Source organism: Chiloscyllium plagiosum, chromosome 1 (genome assembly GCF_004010195.1).
Source record: "Chiloscyllium plagiosum isolate BGI_BamShark_2017 chromosome 1, ASM401019v2, whole genome shotgun sequence".
NCBI lineage: Eukaryota > Metazoa > Chordata > Chondrichthyes > Orectolobiformes > Hemiscylliidae > Chiloscyllium > Chiloscyllium plagiosum.
The window spans coordinates 153946444-153972592 of record NC_057710.1 but is presented as its reverse complement, the minus strand read 5'-3'; the positions used below and the strand labels follow the sequence as shown (position 1 = coordinate 153972592).

The window sequence follows — 26149 nt, the reverse complement described above, 5'->3', positions numbered from 1 at the left end:
GAGTCGGGAGTCCAGAACTAGAGGGCATAGGTTTAGGGTGAGAGGGGAAAGATATAAAAGAGACCTAAGGGGCAACGTTTTCACGCGGAGGGTGGTACGTGTATGGAATGAGCTGCCAGAGGAAGTGGTGGAGGCTGGTACAATTACAACATTTAAGAGGCATTTGGATGGGTATATGAACAGGAAGGGTTTGGAGGGATATGGGCCAGGTGCTGGCAGGTAGGACTAGATTGTGTTGGGATATCTGGTCGGCATGGACGGGTTGGACCGAAGAGTCTGTTTCCGTGCTGTACATCTCTATGACTCAATGACTCTAAAGCTTATTTGTTAAAGCATAATTGTGATAAATAGTGCCAATTGTGAAAAATGTTGCAGAATTGCACGGTAATGAAAAATAATTGAAACGGCTGTTTGCAAATAAGAAAATATTTTATAGGGGTATGGGTAAGTGAGAAAATTGAAGAGTCAATTAGATTACTTACAGTGTGGAAACAGGCCCTTCGGCCCAACAAGTCCACACCGACCCGCCGAAGCACAACCCACCCAGACCCATACCCCTACATTTACCCCTTACCTAACACTACGGGCAATTTAGCATGGCCAATTCACCTGACCTGCACATTTTTGGACTGTGGGAGGAAACCGGAGCACCCGGAGGAAACCCACGCAGACACGGGGTTTCCGTGCAAACTCCACACAGTCAGTCGCTTGAGGCGGGAATTGAACCCGGGTCTCTGGCACTGTGAGGCAACAGTGCTAACCACTATGCCACCGTGCCGTCCACTGTGGCACACTGAGCTGACTGGGATCTTCCTGTGCTGCAAGATTCCATCATACACTTGAAATTCCCCATCTCTCACACTAATATTTTAAAATATAACCACAACATTAACAGCAGCAAATCAAATAGCTTGGGAAAGAGGACTTTTCTTACTCCAATATGGAAACAGCTACCACCATGGAGTTCCTGTAGAGAAGGTAAACTGGGAATAAAATAGTGCAACATTTCAGTAGCCACGGACACTGCCCTGACTTGGACAAATGTACTGACACTGATCAAACTGCTGAACCATTCCACTGAACAATGCTGTGGCTGTATCTGTAATAACACAGACTGCAGTGGTTCATAAAACTGATTTACCACCAGCATCTTAAAGGGAAATTAGGGCTGTGAAATAGTGATATTCACATCCCAAGCGCAGAATTAAAAAGAAACAGCCAAAGTAGCTACTTTGGCACTTTAAGAAAAGCTTCCTTGTGAAATCTTGACCTAGAAGCTCTGAGCGGCTGGTTGATTGGAGAAGATTACCATCAGTTTACCAGCCAGTTCATTCATTGCCTGTGGCAGCAAATGTATACATTACCTTCAATTTCTGTGCAACAAGTACCTTACAATTACAGGGATAAGTCAGGAGACTGCCATTTTTCTATGAAATGCTTCTGGATCAGCAATATTCTCAAGCCACAGAAACAAATTGGTATCTCGAAGATTCTCTTTCCTCACATTCATTCAGAGAAAAGCAAGTGTGTGGTAACCTACCAGATGAAAATAAAAGCGCCCAATGCATCCATAATTTAGGGTAGACCGGTATGCAAGTTGTGAAGGATCACAGTGGACTCGAAACATTAACTCGGTTTCTCTCTCCACAGATACTCTCAGACCTACTGAGTTTCCCTAGCTCTCCACTCTCAGTATTCATTCGACCAGTGATTAACTTCTATATGCTAGAACTTCCTAGGCTGAGTGTAGCTGGATTACTCTTACTGGTTCTTCACATTTTTCTGTTCACAAACCTTAAAACAAAACAATAATCGTCTGCACTTTAGGTAGCTCACCATTTGTCTGCATCTGTTTTACCTTGTCTCTCGGTTTGTTTCATCCCATCGGGTGTTTGAACCCTGCAGCTTTTCTGGAAAAACCCGCCTCAATGATAGTTAACCTTTGTGACTATTTTCCTCAACAATGACTAAGATTTGTGACTATTTTCCTCAGTGGAACAGCTTTAACATACAGTCCCATTGTTGCATAAGTCATTGCCCTGTACTGTGTTCAGGGTTCAGAGACAAAAGGTTTCCATGGTGATCTTTCAAGAGAAGGGACTTATAAACAATCCTTCAAAACATACATTTCATCCTTCTATTTGCACAAGGGTAACATATATGAGGAGCACGAATGTTTTGTTTTGTCAAACAAATTTAGCAAATCAAACTGGAATCAGTTTTCAGAAGCCAATGGAAGAATTTATTTCACACTGAAGCCAAAGACATGACTGTTTTTAAAATTATTTTCGTTTGGTGACAATTTTCTTTTAAATGCTCAATGAAGTTCTAAAATCTTATTTGATACTGTAAATCACAGTAAATTCCAACCAAGTATCTTGTGGTTATCATTCCCAATGCAAGCACTCCCTTTTGATAGAAATATTCTGGTCAAAGTTGGCCATCACTACTGGCCTCAGGCATATTGTGGAAGCCTGTGAAAAATGCCACTAATTAACCTTCACAGGCAGAGGAGATTTTGCAGAAATTATATTAAACAGCAATATATTACTTTCAGGAGTAACTCCTTAGCACACGCAAAACATGTCCCCCTCCCAGTCACCTTTCCCAAAACAACTACCACTCTCCTATTGAAAAACTCATCTCTGACTCAATTATTCTCTCCATCTACTATCCCACCTCCAACTTCCTTGTGGCCAAGTGTTCCAATGTCTCTCACAAACATGCTAGAATCCTCCAATTATCATGAAGCTTGATTTAATTTGATCCATGTTTCAGTATGCTTTACACTAACATCAACACTAGTATGGTTTACAGCACATGGGACCGTCTCGGATTACTCCGGGTATATATCTATAAATAATATGTATTTGTGTGTGTGTGTGGGGGGGGGGTAGGTACACTCTGAGGCTGCTGCCTTATTGTACAGTTGCTATTCTTCTTGGTCTCTCGCATCCTCAGTTCATTCTCTTCAGTACTTTCTTCAGTGCTGCCAAACTCCTTATTTACATTTGTATTGTTACAGGTGACTGAATACAGCTTTCTGGAGTAGCACCTTGCTCCTGCTACATTCTGGACTTCTCGTTGATCTAACCTTCTGCTCTGATGCCTTCTGTCATATCACCCTCACTTCCATATTCATGTACCATATGGCATGACATGACGTATTAATTAGATTACTGAGTGTGGAAACAGGCCCTTCAGCCCAACAAGTCCACACTGACCCTCCGAAGACCAACCCATCCAGATCCATTCCCCTTCATTTACCCTTCACCTAACACTATGGGCAATTTAGCATGGCCAATTCACCTAGCCTGCACATCTTTGGACTGTGGGAGGAAACCGGAGCACCCAGAGGAAACTCACGCAGACACAGGGAGAATGTGCAAACTCCACACAGACAGTTGCCTGAGGTGGGAATTGAACTCAGGTCTCTGGCGCTGTGAAGCAGCAGTGCTAACCACTGTGCCACCCCCACCAAAGCCATGCAGAAGATCCTCTGTGGCTGTTATTCCTCCTCACTCTGCTTCAGCTCCATAGTTTTTGATGCAACAGACCCTTTCAAACACCTTTCCCTTCTATTCTTCAGTTCCATGGGACTTGATTGGAGTTCCATGCCTGTGTAGCCTAATATAGCATCTTCAACAGCAGCATCTATCTAATACCTTCCATAATTTTCACAGGTTTACATCTAATTCTTCCTTTTCCTCACTAATCTGCTGACACTTGGCGACATCACCAGCTGGCATGAGGCCAGGGTCAGATTGTATATGTACCCTGACAACAGCCAACATCCACAGCAACACCACTGACCTATAATCCCCATCGCACTCTCAGAACTACCTGCCTGGTTTCATGAATGCATGCACCAAATCTTTCTTCAGGACGATGAAGTTCATCAGTCACCACTGCCCTAACACTGAATCTGTCCTCCTCCACTGGCTTTTGCTCAGACTGAATGAGGAACCTTAGTTTCCAACACAAGACCAGAAACTGAGCACGTTTCTCCAGTAGGGAGTGTGGCTGGATAGAGGGGCGAGAAATCAATATGCTGCTTGATCAAGAGAAGCCTTGTAGGTCGGCAAGCTCAAGGTGATAGGAGAATAATACCTATGTACATTGACAAATGGGCGAAGTTTAAGATGTGCTTAAGTCCTAGAGACTGTGGGAAAGCAGCCAGGAGCATATTGGAATAATAGTCTACAGGTAACGAAAGCGCAAATAAGGATTTCAGCAGCAGATAAGCAGTGAGAGGGGAAAGTGAACACAATACCCAGGTTATAGACCAACAAATTTATTTGGAAATAAAGCTTTGAGTGCTGCTCATTCGTTAGGTCACTAGCTACCTGACAAAGGACCAGCGCTTCGAAAGCTAGTGCTTCCAAATAAACCTGTTGGACTATAACTGTGTTGTGCGATTTTTAACTTGGCCCACTCCAGTCCAACACCAGCTCCTCCACATCACAATAGGCAGTCTTGATGATGATATGAAGAGGAAGTCGGGGTTCCTCTGGGAGTCAAATATTACACTGAGATTTGAGATACTGTCACGAGACAGAGAGGTCATAAGATGTAAGAGCACAAGAACACCATTCATCCCAATGAGTCTGCTCTGTCATTTAAAGAAATCAGGGCTGATCTGAAAATCCTCAACTCCACTTTCCTGCCTCCCCTCCCCCCACCCCCCCACCATAATCCTTGACTACCTTACTGATTAAAAATCACTTTCATACTTGAATGCACTTAACAACCCAGCATCAATAGCCTACCACAGTAAAGAATTCAACAGATTCACAACCCTCAGATGAAATTTCTCCTCACCTCTGTCTTAAACGTCCCCTTTAAGGTGGTATTATGCCCTCTGATCTGAGACTCTCCGACAAGGGAAATTTCCACATCTACGCTGGCCAGTCCCTGAAGAATCTTGTATGTTTTAAGGTTGCCTCTTATTTTTCTAGATTTCAACACGTACAGGCCCATCCAATAGTAAACGTCAGAACAATAGTCTGAGAACTTAACAACAGGGAGGAGTTGAGCAATGTGCTGGTGAGAAACAACTGTGGGTCCTCTCCATGCACACAAAAACTAATCCTGTGTTTTTGGATGATGTCATCGAGGGGCAACATGGAGATGGAAAACAGGCAGGAACAACAGCGAGGTCCTCAGGAGACACCAGAAGGAATGCTGCAGGAACTAAAACAGATGTCACTGCAAGTGACTTGTTGGCTACAATTAGACGGACCGGTAATGAACGTGTATTAGGGCCAGAAAACTGCAAAGTATTGAAACGTGTCAACAGAACCTTGAATATAAACGGGAAGAGACTGGAGAAAGGGAGAAAGAAAGAGAGACAACATAGAGTGGCAAACAATGGCCAAGCGACACTAACAAAACTGGGAAGAAAAATGGTTCAGGACAAAGTATTAGCAGGTCAAAGAGCTAAGGATCTGCCTTCAGTACAGAGCACTTACACAATGGGATAGATCACCAAGGAAAGGGGAAGCTCATTTTGCTCACTACTGACTACAAAATCTGCAGTCTTCTTTCCCCATTTAAGTCTCTTCTTGGATTTTTTTTTTGTCCCTGCATTTCATTGTATTGAATTTTATTTCTTTACACAAAAAAATATCAGCCAGGTCCCAGTCATGACTGAATTCAACAATGCATTCTTCCTAGTTTTTGGGTCAACGCTCTGACTTTTGATTTTTTTTTTAAACCTACTTTTCTCATCAACCTGTTCAGAGATGTTATGACACACCTCTGGAACAGGTGAAACTTGAACCTGGGCCTCTCAGTCCAGGGGTAGGAACACTACCACTGAGGGAAAACAGGCCCCTACGTTTTAACTCCCAGGCCATAGCTCATCTTGGAAACATTGATGAAACAGGGTTTTGCGAATGATAGAAACGAAGACTTTTTGCAATGTTAGGTAAACAACGGCACCAATATTATTGGCCCAGTTCAGCTGACAGCAACAATGAATATAACACTGCAGAGGATCAAATAAACACAATTCATGAAGCAACATGTCTGGGTCCCAAAGTATTCGCTAAATCATTAACAAGAATAGAATTTGTCATTCAGTTTGGTTTTAACATGCTATGCCTGAGGGGAAAGTCAGAAGAATGGTCCAGTGATGAAACTTTCCCAAGTTTTAAACAACTAACTCCAAATTAACGCCTCCCTTGCAACTAATTAGTCTGGTTATGGCTGCTTCTTCTACATACACTGGTTACACAGTTCCAAATGGGAACCACTGTACTAACAATAGAAATAACATAATTAGACTTCAACAAAACACATTGACTTGTCCACTTGTGAACTAGGTAATGTTTGAAGCCTCTGAAAATCCTTTATAAAACACGGGTTGACGTGTGCGGGGAATATAAAATGTGAGCCCTGCCAGGATGGGTAGTCAGCATTTCGAAATATGAAACACATTGCATCATATTCTTATTAAATTAATGTGGCAGCTTTATTGAATGAACTCATTCCACAAAATTACCCTTAACCACAATCAAAATGTTTTAAAATCAATAAATTCATTGCCCTCAACATCCAATGCAAACAGTTGACTGAATTCATTCCGAGTCACTTGGATATGGCACCAATTGTAAGGATCTTAACTCTGGACCAGGTTAGACTCTTTCATCTTCAGAATTATCCCTCCATAATAAATCATCTTTCCCTCTAACCACTTAATTGGACAGTTTTTTTTTAAACAATTTGATGACACATTAATGGCATCCCATGACTCGATAACAAAACCACAAAAATAAAAAGCTAAGGAATTCACTCAAAACCGATCTACCTATCCCTCCTTTTTTTAAGATGCACTGTAAAACCTACCCTAATTCTCATTAATCTTCAGCTCACTATGTGATTTAGCTCCAAATTCCTTTTGATAAGGTTTCTGTGAAACATCTTGGGATGCTTTGTAAACAAAGGTGCTAAGCGCAGATTAGTCACTGTTCACATCCCTGGACTGGAAAACATGGAAATCAGCCAGGATTCAGTTTAAGATTATTATTCAGGAACTATTATTGCTATTGTCAGGTGGTTTGACAGAAAAAGGGTAGAATCAGACCTTACTGCAGTGTTCAAAATACATTTGGGCAGTGGGCAAATTTGCCAAAGCTCAGAAGCAAAAGGAGTGAGGTGGTGGTGGGGGGCAGTGGGAATGCAACTCAATGAAGATCATCCCTCTACCCAATACCTTGCAATAAGGTTCCTCCATAGTTCAAATGTGGGAAACAATTGCAGGTCCAGATATTTCATTGAAAGCGGGAAAATAATGCAGAGTTTGAATGTAGGAGCAGCAAGAGAGAAGCAGAATCTGCATGGACCTGCTTTGAAAACTATCCATTCTGTCCCTCGATTCTGCTGCTCCAACTCCTTCAAGCACAGGTTGCCTCCTTTCTGCTTTGACTGCTCCTCCAGAGACAGAACCAAGGATCCCCTCTATCTACGTACCCACAACAGGGGCTGGAAACTGGGAATCCGAGATCAGTGCAGCGGAGGAGAAACTAGAGAATTAAAACCAAAAAGGAAAAAAATCCTTTTCCTTGTGAAGACAGAGAAAAAGCCAAAAGCAGCTCAAACAAAAGCAGAAACTCAACAGGTCTGGCAGCATCTGTGGAGACAGAAACAGAGTTAATGTTGTAGTGATCCTTTGTCAGTCTGCATCATTTTCCCATTTTCAGGGAGATGCTTAGACCTGCAAATATTTAACCACATTTAGACTATGGAAGAGCCTGGAACTCAGGTAATATTTAAAGCGGTGACCTTTATGGAATGTTCTGCCTCAGGTTCTTGATTTTTCACTTGAGAATTTTGAGGGCAAATTTATCCACTGCCCTTAAATATTTTGAACATTGCAGACAACCTGAATCTGTCCTTTTCTGTCAGAAAAGAAGGGTCCCTGAAGTCGGAACTTTAACTGTTTCTCTTTGCACAGATGCTGCTAAATTTTTTTTTGGGGGGGGGTGGTTTGGGGTGGGGGGGAAAAGAGAGGGGAAGTTGGATTTCCAGCATCCACAGTTCTTTGTTTTATTTTACAGAGCAAATTATCTTCAGAGCAGACTCTCACAACTTGGAATCAACAGCAAGTTGACACTTTCTTCCTTCATTTGGAGTTATACTTCTGAAATTTCTTTCAGAGTTATGAGTTTTTATTCAGAAGAAGAGTGAGGACGAGGGCTATTTCTACCAGCTGCCTACAAGGAAAAATAATTTAAGTCCACAGTCTCCTTGCCAACCTCACATAAAACAACCCTCCTATCTCAATGTATAAGAAGAGCTGGGATGATCCTGACACTGAGATCCATCAATGGGAAGCCATTTTGACAGTGGATCCCCTGCAGATGAGAGAGAGAGACACTGATCAGGAAAAGGGCTGAATGCGGAGGGGGGTGGATGGAGACCTTTGAGGGTGTGAGAGGGAGTGTGTGAATAACAAACACTGCTGGCTTTCTCACGTTTATTTATTATTATTTTCCAGCATTCTAAAAAAAAAGTTACTTTTCCTTCTACAACCCTACTATTGGGCTTGGCTCCTGGCTTTCATGTTGACAAACTGCCACTGCAATAACAACCACTGACAGAACAAAAGCAGTAACATCCTTTCCACCAGCTTTATTCCTCTTTCATATCTGTCCAACAAACTTGTTTGTGAGCACATTTTGATGTCAAGAAATCTGAGGTTAAGGCAGACAGAACATGACTTAAAATCCAGCTTTCACTGCTCCTTTAAGGTTTCTGCTTTGCAAGTGTCCATCTGCATTCAAGCCTTTCATTTGTCTGGCACTGTGCATGCCTTGCTTTGTGGGGAAAAAAAAAGGTGTTATCTGTAGAAAAGAGCCACTTACTCCAGGATTTAAATTTTTTTAGCTACTGGAGGTCAGTAATGTGGAGGGAATGGAGGCAAACTGTTTTCATTGCTAGATTCCTGGCAGTTTCCACAGCTCAATGTCTCTTGTTTCTTTAATATGGTGGAGTACAGCACGTTTTCAAATTCCTGATTCAACAATAGTTTGGAATCTAACGTCAATGTTTAAATCTTGAAGAGCCAATTAAATCCAAGTAGTCACCATTTAAAAATCAACAAAGGTATCCTAGAGAAAAATGACAAGAGCTAGTCTCTGCTAACCTGGGATATCCTCTACGTCTGAATAGCCTCCTTACTGTCGCCACAGGGCAGGAACGGTGGCTTAGTTAGCAGTGCTGCCTCACAGCGCCACAGACCCGGGTTCGATTTCAGCCTCTCTGTGTGGAGTTTGCACATTCTCCCTGTGTCTGCGAGGGTTTCCTCCGGGTGCTCTGGTTTCCTCCCACAGTCCAAAGATGTGCTTAGTTAGCAGTGCTGCCTCACAGCGCCACAGACCCGGGTTCAATTTCAGCCTCTCTGTGGAGTTTGCACATTCTCCCCGTGTCTGTGTGGGTGTCCTCCGGGTGCTCCGGTTTCCTCCCACAGTCCAAAGATGTGCAGGTCAGGTGATTTGGCCATGCTAAATTGTCCACAGTGTTAGGTGCATGAGTCAGGGGAAAATAGGTCTGGGAGGGTTAGTTTTCAGAGGCTCAATGTGGATTGTTGGGCTAAAGGGCCTGTCTCCACACTTTGGGAATCTAATCTACAAGTAGTTGTGTGGGCAATGTGCTAGAATTCTGCTGTTGGATGAGGAATGACACCTCAGCAGGAACTTGGAGAATGAGGGGAAAAAAGTTTCCAATGTTGCATTTTTCCATTAAATCAACTGCCAGGGATAACCAAAATTGTTTCCCCTTCTCAAAACGCACAACAGACTCTCCACTGCCAATTGTAAAATGTTGGACATGCTCCTGCTGAGTTATATAATCACAACACTCACAATTAGGAGCTCATGAAATAGCTACTTGTATTCCTCTCAATTTAAAATAAGAGTTAAAAACCCAAGTGGAGTATTCAGCATTGAACAGAGTTAATTGCCGAAAAGAAAACATTCCGTCAATCATAATGTTCTCAATACAATCCTTCACAAATGAAAAGTGGAACAGTAATGGATGAGTGATCAAGTGCCTCAAACTTCTGAGCAGTCCCGGTGTATGTTAAAAGATTGCTGACTCTGCACAAGACAGGCATGCATTCATTCTGTTGCATTCTGAAAAAAGATTTTACAGTTCAATTTGCACTAGAATCTGCAGAAAGCAGCTACATGAACAAGCCAATTATCATCGTGAGCTATTTCCATCAGTTTACATCCAAAACATCCCCAACTATAAAATGAGGACAGACAGAATTACACGTTTCCATAGGAAACAGCCACCAGTGTATGCTCTATTAAGTCTAGAAAAGGTTTTAAGGCCAATTTTTCAATTTCTAGTCACTGACAACTTTTTTTTTAAAAAGAGCCAGTGAATAAAAATTAAATCGACATTTCTGTACGATACAACAGTACATAAAGGATTGTTCAACACTAACAAGATCTAGTTTAGAAAAACAATTGATCCCATCATAACATTAGCATTTCAAAGCGTTTTTTTTAGGTTCTCCAGACCATAAATCATCCGAATACAAAACGTTTCTGCATATTCTGCCAAAGACATTTTTTTGCTCCATCAACACACATTATCTCAAAAAGTACATCAACTCTTGAACTTGTACAAGACACCAGTTAGACCTCAGTAGCAATACTGTGCATAGTTCACGGCGCCGCACTTTAGGAAGGATGTGGACTCATTAGCCAAAGTGTAGGAGAGGTTGACAAGAATGGTTCCAAAGATGACCCTGTGTGAGGATTGAGGACTGAAGAAGTTGGGATAGTTTATCTTGCAGAGTGGAGCTGATAGAAATAGTCAAAACCAGTGACAGTGATGGATAGGGAGAATGGATAGGGAGAAACTGTTCCCCCTCATAAAAGGATCAAAAACAAGTGGACAATAATACAAGGTCATTGACAAAAGCAGCAAGTGAGAGAGAGAAAAACTTATTCACACAGCAAGTGGTTAAGGTGTTGAACACACTGCCTGCCAGTATGATGGAGTAGACAAGCAGGAGGCTGACCAAACAAGCAGCCAGGCAACACCAGGAGGGGGAGGACAACGCATCAGGCGTAACTCTTCTTTAGGGCTGGGGGTGAGTGTAAGGGGAGCTGCAGATAAACAGGGAGGTGGGGGGGGGGTGATGGAGGCAAGTTCAACTGAGGCTTTCAAGAGGGCATAGGTGATTATTTTAATCATTACAACATTCATGGTTATCCAGAAAAGGCAGGAGAATAGCACGGAGTCATAATGCTCAATTATATTCATCATCATCTCCAAATATCAGCTCATCATTCAGCCGACTGTTGTAAAAGAGTGTTTCAGGACTCAGATCTCAAATCCAAGACAAAGGTCATAATTTAGCAAACAGCCGTGACCCTCCTAAGTGCTTGGAGACTTGCAGAAGGCACCTCAAAGCATTGAAGGCGTCACAAGATCCTCAGAATCCTGTGGCAAGACGGACAATCCGACAGCAGCATCCATCGTCAAGACCCAAATCATGAAAACCAGTTCCACTTTGTTTGACACGAGACTCAGAAGCATTTGATCTCCTTGGGACTCGGGTATCATCGGGTCATTCATGAAGAGGTCAAACACCCTCAAGCTCTGAGCAGTCCTTACTATGTAACCAACCAAAACAGTGACAGTCTCAGGAAGGTACTGAAGGTAGAGTAAAACTTTGTCAGCAATATGTGGAGGAGAAGTTGAAGGATCAAAAAACAAGCTACATTAAGTGCCAAATCACTCATTGGCTTGATCCTTCAAAGGACACCAGTCTGGCAGAGTCTGCAGTTCAGGTATTGGACACATCAGCCAAAGATCCCTCTGAGCAATGCGACATTACGTCAATCAGTGTGCCAATGAATGGGCTCCGTTTCCGGAAGCTGCCATCTCCACACAAGGACCTTGGAGGTTCACGTGACAATCACAAGGAACGTTAAGACCAACCACCTTCAAACCCATCATAACACAGACATAGAAACAGAGAAAACAGGAACAGAATTAGGCCATTCAGTCCGTCAAGCCTGCTCCACCACTCAATATGATCATCGCTGACCATCCAACACAATACCGCATCCCTGCTTTCTCCCCATACCCTTGGATCCTTCCAGCCCAGAGAACTGTATTTAAAACAAATGGGAGTAATATATCTTCAATCCTGAGGGACTGTCCATGATGAACAGATATTCTGCACTAATCCTCCAATTTGCTATTCTCCCTAAGTTTCAAAAGGTGTCTCTTGATGCCTTCAAAGACCTTCACTATGTTTTGTCCAGCGGCATCAGGGTACATTGTGTCCTTCAACCCTCTCACAAAATACCCTGATGTATTTTGATGTACTTGTACATTTAGTTTTGTTTGAGGTGTTACAGGTCCAATCCCTACTCTGGGTAGTAGAGCATTGAGAGAATGCTGCATTGTTGGAGAATGCTGCATTGAGAGAATGCTGCATTGAGAGATTGCTGCATTGAGAGATTGCTGCATTGTTGGAGAATGCTGCATTGTTGGAGAATGCTGCATTGTTGGAGAATGCTGCATTGAGAGAATGCTGCATTGTTGGAGAATGCTGCATTTGGAGAATGCTGCATTTGGAGAATGCTGCATTGTTGGAGAATGCTGCATTGTTGGAGAATGCTGCAATGAGTGAATGCTGCATTGAGAGAATGCTGCATTGTTGGAGTGGCGTTATTTTGACTGTGACTTAAAATCGAAGCACTATCTGCCCTCTCGGGTGAAAGGAAAAGAGCTTGTGCAAAGTTTTAAAGCGCTGCAGCGCAATCTTCTCAGTGATTGGGTCAATATTTATCCCTCAACCAAAATAACTGGATGAAATGATTTGGTTTTCATTTCATTTGTGGGGCAGTGTGATGTAAAAACTGGCTCCTCCATTGTCTGGATTATGTAGAACTTTGGGATGTCCTCAGATATTGAAAAATGCAAATTCTTTTCTTCTTCGAAGTAACTTTGTAACTGTTGACACAAAGAATCTGGAGAAGCCATAATGACAGATTTAGAAAACACTTATAAAGTCCTTACACATCCTGCATAACCACAGCAGTGGCTTTCCACCTCCTACTCTTGAGCATTACTCACTCAATTAAAGTTGCTGTAGTATTCAAAGATTTAACTGTGCTATAATTCCCCAGACCAGATCGCTAACTTTTGTTATGATCATAGTTAGGACACCAAATTATGCTCCAAACTAATTACAGAATAACAAACTTTGTTTTGAAAAGTAGCCCAAAGGCAAGACCAAGGGACTTACAAAGAGAATAAAGCCGAGAAGTGCAGGGCTGGAAAAGCACAGCCGGTCAGACAGCATCCGAGGGGCAGGAGAGTCGACATTTCGAGCATAAGCCCTTCATCAGGAATGTGGGGACGGGGTGGAGGGGAAGGTCGCTGGGAAGGCGATAGGTAAATGCAGGTGGGGGGGGGGTGATGTGAAAGGTTGGAGTGGAGTGGATAGGTTGGAAGGACAATGGACAGGTTGGGCAGTTTAACAGGGTGGTGCTGAGTTGGAGGGTTGGATCTGGGATGAGGTGGAAGGAGGAGAGATGAGGAAACTGGTGAAATCAACATTGATCCTGTGGTTGGAGGGTCCCATGGTGGAGGGTCCTGTGGTTGGAGGGTCCCATGGTGGAAGGTGAAGCGTTCTTCCTCCAGACATCGGCGGCTTGGATTTGCCAGTGGAGGCGGCCCAGGATTTGCATGTCCTTGGCGGACTGGGAGGGGGAGTTAAAGTGGTCAGCCACAGGGCGGTGGGTTTGTTGGGTTGTGTCCCAGAGATGTTCTCTGAAACGTTCCACATGTTGGGGGCCCTGTCGCCCCAATGTGGAGATGACCACATCTAGAGCAACGGACACAGTAGATGAGGTGTTTGGATGTGCAGGAAAATCTCTGCCTGATGTGGAAGGATCCTTTTAGGTACTGGACAGAGGAGAGGTGGGGAGGTGTGGGCACAGTGTTTACACCTCTTGCGGTGGCAAGGGAAGGTGCCAGGAGTGGAGGGTGGGGTGTGTGCGTGCATGCGTGTGTGTATGTGTGAACCTAACGAGAGAGTCATGGAGGGAATGGTCTCTGTGGAACACAGATAGGGGTGGGGAGGGAAATATCTCTCTGGTAGTGGAGTGTGATTGTAGATGGCAGAAATGGCAGGGAAAACGTGTTGTATCGGAGATTAGTGGGGTAGAAGGTGAGGACCAAGTGGCTCTGTCCTTATTGCGGTTGGAGGGGTGGGGTTCAAGGAGAGGGATGCAGGAAGTGGAGGAAATGCACTGGAGGGCATTGTTGGGAGGGGAAATTGTGGTAATTGAAATAGAAGGCCATCTGGGATGTCCTGGAGTGGGATTGCTAACGTGAGACATGGCTGAGGCGGAGGAATTGAGAATAAATGATCACATTTTTACAAGGGAGGGGGTGGTGGGAGTCAGTGAGTTTGCAACAGAGGTCAATGTTGAGTCAGTCGGTTGCTGGTGATGGAGACAGAGAGATCCTTTAAGGGAAGTCTTCAAGATGTCCAGGTGAACTTGAGGTCAGGTGGAAGGTGTTAGGGACGTTGATGAACTGTTCAACCTTCGCATGGGAGCATGAAGTGACACTGATACAGTCATCAATGTAGTGGAGGGAAAAGCTGGGGGATGGTGCCGGTGTAACTGCGGAAGATGGACTGTTCCATGTACCCTAAGAGGCAGGCATAGCTGGGGCCCTTGCAGGTGCCCATGGCTACCCCTTTGGTCTGATGGAGGTCTGAATAAAGCCACAGGATTCCACTGTTTTGAACACACAATATTACACATTTCAAGAGTTAAACATTCTACAATACACAATTTATTTCTAAAACACGAAATCAACATTTGGTAACGATGGGTAGTAGATTGCGATGGAACACCCCACAGTTCAGTTCGAGTGCAGTAAAGGCTGATGACATCACTCTCTCAACTATCTCCCCCATATGTTCATGGCTGCGTGAGTTACCAAACCTCAACAGAACTCCACAAGGGATTCCAATCCTTCACTTTGGCCAATCTGACTTTGAAACTCCCTCTTCAGAGGTGCTCCATCGTGGCCTAAGCCAGCTCTGGTTGATCCCACTTCCTTCCTGGCTCTGTGCTTCCCACGACACAAAACGCACTTCAGCACAACCCCAGCTTCACTAAACTACTCTGTCCCTGCGTTTTCTGGGTTCTAATCTCGGTCAGCCAAACGAAGCAAACATTGCCTGTCTTGTTAGTTAGTCAAATATACTTCTCTTTTCTTGAGATGTGGGCGTCATGGGTAAGGCCAGCATTTATTCACAACATCCGTTGCCTCGGAGTAGGTGCCAGTGAAGCAGCTTTGTGACCTGTTGCAGTGGAGCTATTCCCACAGTCCTGTTAACTGCTACTCGAACACGAAGCACAAAACTGATTGTCTTGATTTTTTTTTGTCATTCACTGTGGTTAATTCACATTTTCTTCAGCTGAGAGCCCACAAGGGTCATCGTTACTTTCAATCTCAATGGCTTGTGATGGTAGGAGGGGGGTCTGGAAATGAGGGGAAGTCCCATTTGCCTGACTCCATAATGCATTTCCATCCCACCAATTTTATGGAGAGGTCATTTCTACAATGGGAATAGTTACCATTTGGCCATGGTCTATGACCAATTCAGCGCAATAAAAGTGTTTAATTCAGAGCATTCCAAACTGTGGACTGTAGGCAGCCAGTGGAGTCTGCTGTAATGGAGGAGCCCACAGTGGATTTGCAACAGGGCCACGGAAAGTGGTTACTGAGGTACTCAGGTCAGAGCCGAGCTCATTGGTCGAATACCCCATGATTCACAGCTGAGCAGCCAATCAGGTGCAGACCAGCCCTAGTAAAGGGACAATTAGTCTAATGATTGCTGATTCTGAAGAGGAGTATCATGCTGGATTTGAAATATTAACTCTGCTTTCTCTCCACATGTGCCGCCAGACTTGCTGACTTTCTTCAGCATTCTGTTTGTGTTTGTCTGAACCACCATCACTGGAGCCATCACAATCTGTGATGTCGTTCTTTGTCACCTGCCTGGTGACCCGGCCTGCTCTGGCAGGAGGAGCTGGAGTCTGCGCTACCAGCTGAGTCTACTGAAGCTGCAAACCGCTCACCCAGCTGCCCACTCCCAATGTCACACAGGTTAACTCCCGCCAGTAAATGGATCCCTACCCTGCAAGATTGAGAGTGTTAAAACGGCTCACATCCAAACATAATCTGATTGTGCCATCTTTCTGTATCTTTCACACATAATAGAAATGCGCCAGTCTGTATAATGTATACAACTGACTTTTCTATTACAACATAGATCACTCAGCTTATTCTTAATTTTCTCTTCGGTTTGCAATTTCTGGGTAGTCCAACAGACAGAAATCTTCTGGAGGTACAATGCAGGTGAAATGAGGTGCAATCAACTTTTGATGGCTCCTATGGTATCAATTTTGTCTGGATACAATTGTTGCTAATCCTGGACTGAATACAAATGTTCCTGGTCTTTTGGTAATCTTGCAGGAGAATAGACGTTTCTTCAGGAAGGGCTCATGCCCGAAACGTTGATTCTCCTGCTCCTTGGATGCTGCCTGACCTGCTGCGCTTTTCCAGCAACACACTTTCAGCTCTGATCTCCAGCATCTGCAGTCCTCACTTTCTCCTTTTGGTGATCTCACTAATAGCCACAATATTGCGATCCATGCACACAGTAATCCAGCGACAGTGGTCCATTTGTTTTCACTAGCTAAAATACTGGAGATTTTCATGCAGCACAGCCATACTACAATTTTATCAGTTGCAAAGGATGGGTACCCTATTATTTGTAGTTAATTTTGCACCTTGTAGCTTGTATCATTGACTCCAATGGTCCAGGAATATATCTTTCAGGATTCTGACTGGTAGGATATTTGCACGAGCACCTACACCAACTTTGATCTCGAATGTGTGCTTGCTTATTTTTCTTTGATCATTTCATGTTAATAGTGGCAAACGCTACTAACTGTGACTTTGACCAAACCGTGTCCCCCCTGTTCACAGTGTGTGCAAAAACTGCACGCTTTCTTCTTACGGATTCTTCCACTTGCCAGACGAGCTGCTGATCTTATTATCCACCTATGTTTATACATGACTCCATCGTTGGCTATTGTCTGGGAGTCATAACTTCACGATGGTGAACCCAGAAGCTCACTTCTCCACAAAGCCGAACTTTGATCATTTCCCACGACCTAGCAGGATCATTCTCATCCTCCTGAAACATTTATGCATGCAATTCCTCATTTCCTGTCACTATCCTTATTTTCATCATTTATGTAGTTCTGAATGGCTAAATCTAAAAAGGGTTGCTCCAATGTTTGTGTAAAGACTTTAGGTTCAGATGGGATATCTGTGGTTTTCCATTTTGTGCTCGGGAATTTGATATGCAATGCTGACATCCCGATGGCATTAAAACCATCACTGACCAACCCCTTCAGTTCTAAAGCAGCGTTAGCCTCTAAACATGAACTCTGTTTCTCTATCCACAGATGGTGCCAGACTCGCTGGGTTTAGCGAGGTTGGAGAAGATTTCAAGTTGTGGTTCTGGATGCAAGCTTGATCGCTGAGCTGGAAGGTTTGTTTTCAAACGTTTCGTCACCCTATGAGATAACATCTTCAGTGAGCATCCGGTGAAGCAATCTTGTTAGTGACCCGCTTTCTATGTGTTTAGGTTTCCTTGTGTTGGCGACGTCATTTGCTTTTCTGCTGGATTTCTCCGGAACTTCCTGCTGTTATTTTTGATATTTCCTTGTCTTTTGCCAATGCTCTTGACGTCTAAGGGATTTCATGTAGTCTTGACAATGTAAGGTTACTATGCGGAAAGTTGGAAATGCAACAGCTGTGTTTCTTTTGCTGTTTTAAAGAATATTCTGCCTTGTGCTGTTTTCAGTTCCTGCTTGAATTATCTTTTTGTCTCACATGCTGGTTTCTTCTTATACAGGAATGCACCCAAGGTAACCTCAACGGCCTGGAAGACTTTGCAGCCCAACTTGAACCAATTTGTACATTGCAATAAGAAAAAAACCCAAGAGGGTTTCACTAAAACATTAATGGTAGTACCAAACTTTCTTTCAAAAAAAAAAAGCATATAATTGTGCAAAGGTGTATGTCAGTTCAAAATGATTGGACACTATATAAAAGCAGAAATTAAATAACTAAAAGGAGGAAAGAAAAATTAGAGTAGGCGAAAAAAAATCAGACTTTGAGAAAAAGCTACCTGGCTACATAAAGACAGATCATAGCAGCTTCTATAGACTTTTTTTTTAAAAAGAGCTACAAAAGTAAGCATTAGTCCCATATGGAGTGAGTTTAGGAAATTCATAATGATGACAGATGAATTGAACAAGTATTCTGTGTCAGCCTTCATTAAGAGTATACATGTATAATCCCAAGTGGTAAATCAGAAAATGGAAGATTTCAATCATCAGGGAAGTAACAATGGAGAAAACTGCTCGAGCTGGGTGCTGACAAACCCCTGGGTCCTGATGGACAGCATGTGAGGAGCTTAGAAGTAGCAGCTTGTGAGATAATTGATTCATTAGTTTTAATTTTCTAAAATTCCTTAAATTTGGGGAAAGTTCCATTTGATTGAAAAATAACAAGTTTAATTCCTTTATTCAAAGAGAGGGAGACAAAAAAAAAACAGAAAGCTGGAGAAAGTGAAGTCACATGGTGTGCAGGGTGTTCTCGCAGGTGGATAAAGACCTGGTTAAGCAACAGGAGGCAGAGAGTAGTAGTTGAATGGAGTTTCTCAAAATGGAGAAAGGTGACCAGTGGTGTTCCACAGGGGTCAGTGCTGGGGCCACTGTTGTTTGTGATATACATAAATGATCTGGAAGAGGGCACTGTTGGTATGATCAACAAGTTTGCAGATGACACAAAGATTGGTGGAGTAGTAGAAAGTATAGGGGACTGTCAAAGAATACAGGAGGATATAGACAGACTAGAGAGTTGGGCGGAGAAGTAGCAGGTGGGGTTCAATCCAGGCAAACGTGAGGTGATGCATTTTGGGAAGTCTAATTCTAGAGCAAATTATAGGGTAAACTGAAGAGCCTTGGGAAACATTGATGAGCTGAGAGATCTGGGAGTTCAGGTCCATTGTATCCTGAAGGTTGCTGCACAGGTGGATGGAGTGGTCAAGAAGGCATATAGTATGCTTGCCTTCGTCAGACAGGGACGGAGCTGGCAGGTCATGTTAAAATTGTACAGGACGTTGGTTCGGCCGCATTTGGAATACTGTGTACAGTTCTGGTCACCACATTACCAAAAGGATGTGGACGCTTTGGAAAGGGTGTAGAACAGGTTTACGAGGATGGTGCCTGGTACGGAAGGTGCTAGCTATGAAGAGAGGTTGAGTAGGTTAGGATTGTTTCCATTAGAAAAAAGGAAATTGAGTGGGGGGACCTGATTGAGGTTTACAAAATCATGAAGGGTATAGACAGGGTGTATTGAGATACGCTTTTTCCCAGGGTGAAGGACTCCGTAACGAGAGGTCACGCTTTCAAGGTGAGAGGTGGAAAGTTTAAGGGGTTTACAAGCAGCAACTACCGTACAGAGAGGGTGGTCGGTACCTGAAACGCGTTCCCAGCAGAGGTGGTAGAGGCAGGCACGGTAGATTCATTTAAGATACATCTGGACAGATGTATGAGTAGGTGGGGAACAGAGGGATACAGATCCTTAGGAATTGTTTAGACAGTGGATTTGGATCAGCTCAGGCTTGGAGGACCGACAGGCCTGTTCCTGGGCTGTAAATTTTCTTTGTTCTTTGCAGACCAGTTAGATTAACATCTGTCAATCTAACGTGAAGAAGTGTTAGAAGCTATTAAGAGTTTATAGCACGCCACTGAGAAAATTCAAGGTAATAAGGCAGTCACCAGAGTTATGTCAGAGGGAACTCATATTTATTGGAGTTCTTCGAGGAAGTAAAATGCAGTGAATAAAGGGAAAGCAGTAAATACGTTCAGTGGGGCAGGAGCAGGCTGAGACAGCAGTTTATTGAAATAGATAAATATTCTAAGGGATCTCATGGGTGTAGCAAGGATGTTTCTTGAAAATCTAGAATAGGAGTCATGGTTTTCATTTCCTCAAAGAATCATTAATCTTTGGAACTCTTTTCCTGAATAGGTGGTGGTAATAGACTTTGAACATTTTACAAGCAGAGATCCATAGATTCTGGATACTATTATGATATCAGATGGTGTTATTATTGGACAAGTCAGATAGAAACCTAGCTTACGGCATCATATTTTGATTTTAACAAAGTGATCTCTCACTGAAACACAAGCACACAGTAAAACAGAAGTTTATTATGGAAGACATGAAGGCAAAATAGAATAAACCAAACCATCTACTTACAATACAAATTCAAGATTTCAAAGTACATCGTAAAAGTTTAATCTCATTTACCCCAAGACACACCTCTAAATTGAAAAGAAACAAAACAGCTTTTGCATAGTAGCCAAAACACTACTCAAAATACAACACTACTCAACACCGGAGTATCTAACATCGCAGTAGACCTAACTGGCTGTGTCTTCCCCTTTTAGACTAGAATTGCAGATACCTTCTTCCTGAAGCTACAATACACCTAGCTAAAACGTACTCAGCTTTAAGAAACCTCTTCAGGGTTTTATCCCAACATTTCCAGTCTGGGACTAACTCTAATTCTTCAGTTTAAGGTAGTCGATGCATCTTTTCTCTCTCAGGAGCACTGATCTACATACCAAGGATTTCACAGGAACTACACCAAACTAAAAGTGAAACTAAAAGAAAACATTTTTCCCTCTCTGATCTATGGGTATTCCCCTTAGGCGGATGAATAAAACAGTTCTAGAAATCTCTAACATATCCTTGAGGCCCCAATATTTACCTTGCTGGGCCACAAATAAAAAACAAACTACAAAGCGACAATAAACAAAAGTGATACACACAAAAATATTCACTCTAAAGTCAGGCATCAAAAACTCTTCTAAAGAAAAAAATCTCAATGGCTACAGAAATACTTACAAGTTAATTATTAACATGATCTACAGTAAACCCATTGGTTGCTAACTCAAAAACTACAAAGCCAAAACTATAATACATAATATTAAAACACATGTATAAATAAATCCTCAAAATAAAAGCAAACTAATTTCAGAATTCTAGTATGTGCAGTAAGAAAAAACACAAAGAGCTGGAGATGAATTGCACTAGACTTGAAGCTTTGTTTCTCTCCACAGATTCTGCCAGCCCTGCTGAAACTGGGGCATTTTCTGCTAATGCATAAATCCCAAAGGTTATATCACAAGAAACGTGGGTGTGAAAGGGTATTGGTGATAGGCAGGAATGTTGAGTAATCACATCAGCCATAGTCTTAATGAATGGCAGAGCATGCTCACTGAGGTAAAGGGCCTATTCCTGTTCCTACTCAGTCTCACAAATGAAATATTAATTGTTCCCGAGGTGATCAGTTTTCTAGGGTCAAATACAGATAGAACTTCTGCACTGCTTCAAGTCTTCACTGAGGCCTTTTGCTGTGGTTGAAAGGTTGCTTTGATTAAAAAATTCCAAAAGCTGATCACCATATCACATGCCTGTTTCTATTGGTAAATTAAACAGATTAAATAGTTTAAATTCAATTAATATGAAAATCTTGCACACGTCCATTTCACAGCTTAAACTGCAATTTGCAGTAAGAACCAAATGCACAAACTCTTTGTGGTTTGCTTTCACCGGTCTGCGATTGGAGCTTGGTCATGTGCTCCTTGGCACATTAGCATATCCAGCTCTTGAAACAATAACATAATAATTGACTGATTACCCCATCACTGTAGGAATGTCTCTTATTGGTCCTTCATGCACAGCACCCAGCCTACAAATCACCTCACATCGAAGAGAGCTCCCTCAGAGGCCAATCGATTGGCTATCTCCTCAAAAAAACTGTCCTTCACATTCCACACCCGCATTTCATCCCGATAACTAGATAGTAATTTCAGAATGCAGATTCAGCCCAATACTAGTCTCTGGCATATACATAAATTCGAGCTTCAGTCATAGATAGAATAACAACTTTTGCAAACAACATGAAATAAGGAACATGGTTAACCATGAAGAGAAGTTAAAGAAATAAGTTAGTGAATTGGGCAAATCAGAAGTTTGATTAAATTTAAAGAGATGTGAGGGGGTATATTTTGGGTAAAAAACTATCAAGAGACAACAAACATCAAATTATAAAACTTTAGAATTGATTACACAGCAGAGAGACGCTAGAACACAAATCTTTAAAATGGGATTATTTATAAACCTAACAACAGAGGTGAAACTGTCATGTAAAACAAGGAGTCAATGGAAACTGGGACACACTTCACTGAAATATATATTAAGGCTTAACAATATCTATCGATAGTAAGGAAAATTAATTTCCAATAGTTAAAAAGTTAGACTTAAGAAAATCCAATAGAAAGATTTTTAAATACAGACAGTTGCTCACATGCAGCTCACAGTGGGAAGAGAACAAATATTTGAAGAATGTCAGAAGAGACTGAGGAAAGGTCAAAAAAAATTAAGTGGTTCATTCTTTCAGAAAATTGGCACAGATGCATTCAGAAAAATTGCCTCATGTTACAAAACTTTTAAAAGTTGGGATGAGGTAGAATAAAGCAGTTGAACCATGATCTAATTGAAGTTAAGATACAAATCAATTGTGATCTAATTGAATGGCAGAGTGGGTTTGAGAAGCTGATTGACTTACTCCAATCCCTAGGAGTCCCATCACATTAAGTGGCTAATCTGTATCTCAATTCCATTTATAGTAAGCACTACCAAAGTTGTGGCTGCATTCCTGAACACCACACCTTTAAACAAAACAAGTTGAAGTGATTAATGGGTTCCCATGGTCTCAGAGGGACGGTCTCCTCCCAGCCTGGAGGTCGCCTCTGGCAGCAGCTTCCAGGTATTTCAGTGTTCATCACCTCAACTGGCTTTCCCTGAACGGAAACTGATCTGAGGAGAAAGTGAGAACTGCAGCTGCTGGAGATCAGCGTCGAGAGTGTGGTGCTGGAAAAGCTCAGCAGGTCAGGCAGCATCCGAGGAGCAGGAGAATCGACATTTAGGGCAAGAGCCCTTCATCAGAAATCAGGCTTGTGGGCATGGGTGTGGGCGTGGGCAGGGGAGGTGGATGGAGGTAGGGGAAATGGTAACAGGTTGGAGAGGAAGGTGGAGCAGATAGGTGGGAAGGAAGATGGACAGGTGGGACAAGTCATGAGGGCGGTGCTGAGCTGGAAGGTTGAAACTGATCTGGGATGAACATTGTCTTAACCTTTACTTTTTTTTTCTTAACTATGACTTGTCATTAATACAGGGGCTGTGGTATGCCAACTTATAAAACTTTTCACTTTTATTTTAAAAATGTGAAAAAAATGCGATAATAAATGGTTATTCTATTCTATTGGAAGTGACAATAAATCCAGAGTCCCTGCAGACCTTTCTTGCCCAGAATGAAGTGTACATGTTGAAATACAAAGAAATACATTTGCAGAGTTTTTAGATTAGATTAGACTACCTACAGTGTGGAAACAGGCCCTTCGGCCCAACAAGTCCACACTGACCCTCCGAAGAGCAACCCAGACACATTCCCCTACATTTACCCCTTCACCTAGCACAATGGGCAATTTGCCATGGCCAATTCACCTGCCCTGCACATTTTTGGACTGTGTGAGGAAACCGGAGCATCCGGAGGAAACCCACGCAGACACGGGGAGAATGTGCAAACTCCACACAGACAGTTGCCCGAGATAGGAATTGAACCCAGGTCCCTGGCGCTGTGAGGCAGCAGTGCTAACCACTGACCCACCGTGCCGCCCACCCTACCTGAAATAACCTGTTGGATAACAGAAATTACTGAATGTAACAGAAATTAACTATGGCTACAGGGGTCTACCTCGTGAAGGGGACACAATGTATCTTTCATTCGACCCAGCCATGAGACATTGAAATGCAATGTCAAATTAGGGACACAGCACATGATAAAACAAATTATAAGAATGGATTTTGGATTCTTAAGGGAGATGGCTCAGAACATCAAACAAAGGAGGTCATACTATGCAAGGCAACATTATAATGAGGTGATGTTCAATGGATTGACTTAAAGTGGAGGACACTGTCCTAGATTTATTTTTAAATCAACCTGTTCATCCAACCATTATAGGAGCAGGTGGAACTTGAACCTGGGACCTTCTGGCTCAGATGTTGGGCCATCACCACCATGCCCAGCAGCCCTAGCCTGGCTCTGTCATTTATCACACTCACTTCAGAAAAAAAGAGTTACAAGGATGTTGCCAGGGTTGGAGGATTTGAGCTACAGGGAGAGGTGGAATAGGCTGTTTTCGTTGGAGCATTGGAGGCTGAAGGGTGACCTTAGAGGTTTATAAAATCATGAGGGGCATGGATAGGGTAAATAGGCAAAGTCTCTTCAGCTGAAAATGTGTTGCTGGAAAAGTGCAGCAGGTCAGGCAGCATCCAAGGAGCAGGAGAATCGACATTTCGGGCATGAACCCTTCTTCAGGATTGATTCCAGAAGAAGACGTTTCGGGCATGAGCCCTTCTTCAGGATTGATTCCAGAAGAAGGGCTCATGCCCGAAACGTCGATTCTCCTGCTCCTTGGATGCTGCCTGACCTGCTGCACTTTTCCAGCAACACATTTTCAGCTGAAGAGACTTTGCCTATTTACCCTATCCATGCCCCTCATGATTTTATAAACCTCTAAGGTCACCCTTCAGCCTCCAATGCTCCAACGAAAACAGCCTATTCCACCTCTCCCTGTAGCTCAAATCCTCCAACCCTGGCAACATCCTTGTAACTCTTTTTTCTGAAGTGAGTGTGATAAATGACAGAGCCAGGCTAGGGCTGCTGGGCATGGTGGTGATGGCCCAACATCTGAGCCAGAAGGTCCCAGGTTCAAGTTCCACCTGCTCCTATAATGGTTGGGTGAACAGGTTGATTTAAAAATAAATCTCGGTCAGTGTCCTCCACTTTAAGTCAATCCATTGAACATCACCTCATTATAATGTTGCCTTGCATAGTATGACCTCCTTTGTTTGATGTTCTGAGCCATCTCCCTTAAGAATCCAAAATCCATTCTTATAATTTGTTTTATCATGTGCTGTGTCCCTAATTTGACATTGCATTTCAATGTCTCATGGCTGGGTCGAATGAAAGATACATTGTGTCCCCTTCACGAGGTAGACCCCTGTAGCCATAGTTAATTTCTGTTACATTCAGTAATTTCTGTTATCCAACAGGTTATTTCAGGTAGGGTGGGCGGCACGGTGGGTCAGTGGTTAGCACTGCTGCCTCACAGCGCCAGGGACCTGGGTTCAATTCCTATCTCGGGCAACTGTCTGTGTGGAGTTTGCACATTCTCCCCGTGTCTGCGTGGGTTTCCTCCGGATGCTCCGGTTTCCTCACACAGACCAAAAATGTGCAGGGCAGGTGAATTGGCCATGGCAAATTGCCCATTGTGCTAGGTGAAGGGGTAAATGTAGGGGAATGTGTCTGGGTTGCTCTTCGGAGGGTCAGTGTGGACTTGTTGGGCCGAAGGGCCTGTTTCCACACTGTAGGTAGTCTAATCTAATCTAAAAACTCTGCAAATGTATTTCTTTGTATTTCAACATGTACACTTCATTCTGGGCAAGAAAGGTCTGCAGGGACTCTGGATTTATTGTCACTTCCAATAGAATAGAATAACCATTTATTATCGCATGTATTTTCACATTTTTAAAATAAAAGTGAAAAGTTTTATAAGTTGGCATACCACAGCCCCTGTATTAATGACAAGTCATAGTTAAGAAAAAAAAGTAAAGGTTAAGACAATGTTCATCCCAGATCAGTTTCACCCTTCCAGCTCAGCACCGCCCTCATGACTTGTCCCACCTGTCCATCTTCCTTCCCACCTATCTGCTCCACCTTCCTCTCCAACCTGTTACCATTTCCCCTACCTCCATCCACCTATCAGACTCTGTTACCTTCCCCCAACCCCCATCCCATTTATCTCTCCACCCTGGAAGCTCCCTGCCTCATTCCTGATGGAGGGCTTTTGCCCGAAACGTCGATTTTCCTGCT

General features: G+C 43.0%; 1 protein-coding gene across 4 annotated transcripts in view; it reads right to left on the bottom strand.

Annotated features, from left to right (window-relative positions):
• The window catches only part of fhip1aa (FHF complex subunit HOOK interacting protein 1Aa), a 195130-nt gene that overhangs the window by 112247 nt on the left and 56734 nt on the right, over window positions 1–26149 (bottom strand). Inside the window, exon 3 of one of the 4 annotated variants that reach the window (XM_043699704.1) lies at window positions 21851–22008. The exons of the other annotated variants lie outside the window; for them this stretch is intronic. The gene's annotated coding sequence lies outside the window, so the exon portion shown is untranslated. The remainder of the gene's footprint in view (window positions 1–21850; window positions 22009–26149) is intronic. 4 annotated transcript variants of the gene reach the window in all.